General features: G+C 39.9%; 1 pseudogene; it reads left to right on the forward strand.

Annotated features, from left to right (window-relative positions):
- Nucleotides 1-1,216: 1,216 nt before the first annotated feature.
- Nucleotides 1,217-2,403, forward strand: LOC127655187 (uncharacterized; annotated as a pseudogene).
- Nucleotides 2,404-2,689: the final 286 nt, after the last annotated feature.

Below are 2,689 nucleotides of genomic sequence, written 5' to 3' on the forward strand. Positions count from 1 at the left end.
TCTGCTTACACAATTATGTCCTTCTCCTCAGTATCACTAAATGCATTAGCATTTTATTTGATTTATTTATTTATTTGATCATTTATTATACTTATCCATTGGTAGCAACCCAAGAATTTGTTTTTTTGATTTTGTCTTGTTTTTATTGTATATGTCATGTCTGATGATGTGTTGTAATTTTGGTCCAATACTGTCTTGTACTGTCCTGAGTGAGCCAAATCACTAAAATGAATTCCAGTTCGTTCTGAATAATTACGAGAGCAATTTGCCATACGTCCCTGATCTCTAGATTGTATACATTGGCCTGTAACATTAAGGTGTCCCAGTAGGGCTGGAATGGGCCTCTTCTTGACATCATGCCTACTATTTATTTGTGTTTGCTGCATTCCTCGCACGTTAAAGGATGACTGATTGTTGTGATTTTTGTCTTGAGCATTTGTTATGTTCTTAAGGACCGCAACTTGGACAGATTTTTTCGGAACATCTCTAGCTTTCTGCCGTGTCATAACCGGGCTGTGTTCTTTGTGTAAGCTAATGTTACTGCATCATATTTGTCACTATCCTGTTTTCTTTCCACATCAAATGGTGAATTTATGGTTTTTTCTTTTATAGTTGATATTGGGAAGACTGCTTTGTTACAACAGTTTTGTAAAACAGATGCATAATTTTGACCTTATCTGAGTTTTTGTTGGAGACCATTAATCTCCATCCCATTTCCATCCCATCTACCCTCTTGTCCAACTTTGCTTTTCATACACAAACGCGATCACAATATCAAAATTTCTTTAATGTTTACTAACATTTGCTTTTTTTTCACCATGGTGTCGATGTCGTTATGGTGAAGCAAGTAAACACTAGGGACTGGGTTTTTCTGGTATTTAGATTTCCGTAGAGTACCATGATAGGATTTCATCATTACTCCATTTTAAATGCAATCCATTCTTGTGTAAATGAAAAAGGATATCTTTTAACGGCAAGAGCTTCCATTACTTCCTTATCTACACTGCCTTTAGCATGTCCCTGATCCATGTTGATGTCTAATTTATTTTTCCCCACCGGATTTCTACGGTTCCAGACTAACAGTGGGTATTCCGACCCGTTCTACAAAATGTGTCTATATTGGACGCATCAGTGCTTTCCCTCAACACTTATAATAGGCAAAAAGAATGGACTTACCACAGCAGCTGGAGGGAGAGAAGTAGAAGCTCAAACGCAAATGTCCTGTCTGGAATGGAACTATATGTCACGCTTTGAAAGACGTCACTTGCTCGCTGGAGATCACAGAAGATGGCCAGACCAGTTTGCCACTGGCTTCCAACATATCACCAATAGTAATGAAAATATAATCAAAGCGGTTAAATCTGAAGCGTAGGCACTTCTATTGGTCAGCCAAGCATTATTCAATCAGACCCATACCATCGAACGTGACTTAGCCTGCAGATCATATGCACAAGATATATTTACTGCTGCTAGACAGGATATTTTACACCTCCATCTTCATAATACATCTAGGCACGTTCTAAATGACCTAATATAAATCTTAGATTTAAACAAAAAAAGATATAGATAAAGATATCAATTATTCTAAGTTATTAACTGCCATTTTGATGTATACTGGAAATTACTGTACTGATTGCCTTTGATTCCTTGCTATCTTTTCTTTAATCCATCCAGATCAAGCTTTTCCAAATTCCACTACTATACGCCCGATTGGCATTGTAGGGAAAAATTCAGATAGTAAAATGGGATCATCTTACTGATATACAACCTTGAAGGGTACTGAGACCTTGTTAACCAGTCGCACATGTCATGAAACTCATCACTATGTTGTTTGTACATGTAACACCTTTCAAACTTTTTCTCATAATGACACTCAAACTCATAAATGTTGAGTCATTGCATGGCCATTCTGACGCAGTCCAGGTGTCACATACTCAGTGGTGTGTCGTCAGTTAGATGAATTCCTTCACTTATGGAGGACTGACCTGTCCTGCCCATCACTCCTTTGCTTGGAGGTAACAGAGGACTTTTCTATGGGTCAGATTCTAGGGAGGATACCACTGGATACAAGCACAGCACACAAGCTGTGGCGAACACAATGGACTTGACACAAAGAATCATCTTGCAGACGAAATATCACCTCACCCAGGCACTGGTAGATAAATACCTGCCAAAAAGACAGCACAAATCCTTTCCAGTTCATCTACACGCTCAGCACTGTATGCCTGCGCATGGTGGGACTGGATATTTTGGGGATGTGCAATTGACAGTGCCCTCATCTTCACATTCACACTGTTCCAGTGTTGCTACTTCAGATGCCTCATCAGATCCTTACAGACATCGACCGACGTGGCCCTGGCTCTTAGCCCGTTGCCACTGCACACACTTCAGCGACTGAGATAAAAAAAGAAGTAGACACAATGAGACTACAGGGATTCTTCTGGAATTGTCCCTGGGGGCCAAGCGGAGGAAACTGTAAGGCTGGCATGTCTAAACCCAAAAGGCTCTGTGAGAACAATATCATAAAACTCTCACATAGAAGAAGCATCTCCACCTAAGACAACACTCCCTAATTTTTACGCAAATCTCACATCTGCCCTCTATCTCACCTCAGGTTATTTTAGGATGACTTATCCTGTTCTCGCAAATCTCACTCACATCTGCTTTCTCGCTCTCTCTCTCTCTCTCT

This window comes from Xyrauchen texanus, chromosome 14 (assembly GCF_025860055.1).
Source record: "Xyrauchen texanus isolate HMW12.3.18 chromosome 14, RBS_HiC_50CHRs, whole genome shotgun sequence".
Taxonomy (NCBI): domain Eukaryota; kingdom Metazoa; phylum Chordata; class Actinopteri; order Cypriniformes; family Catostomidae; genus Xyrauchen; species Xyrauchen texanus.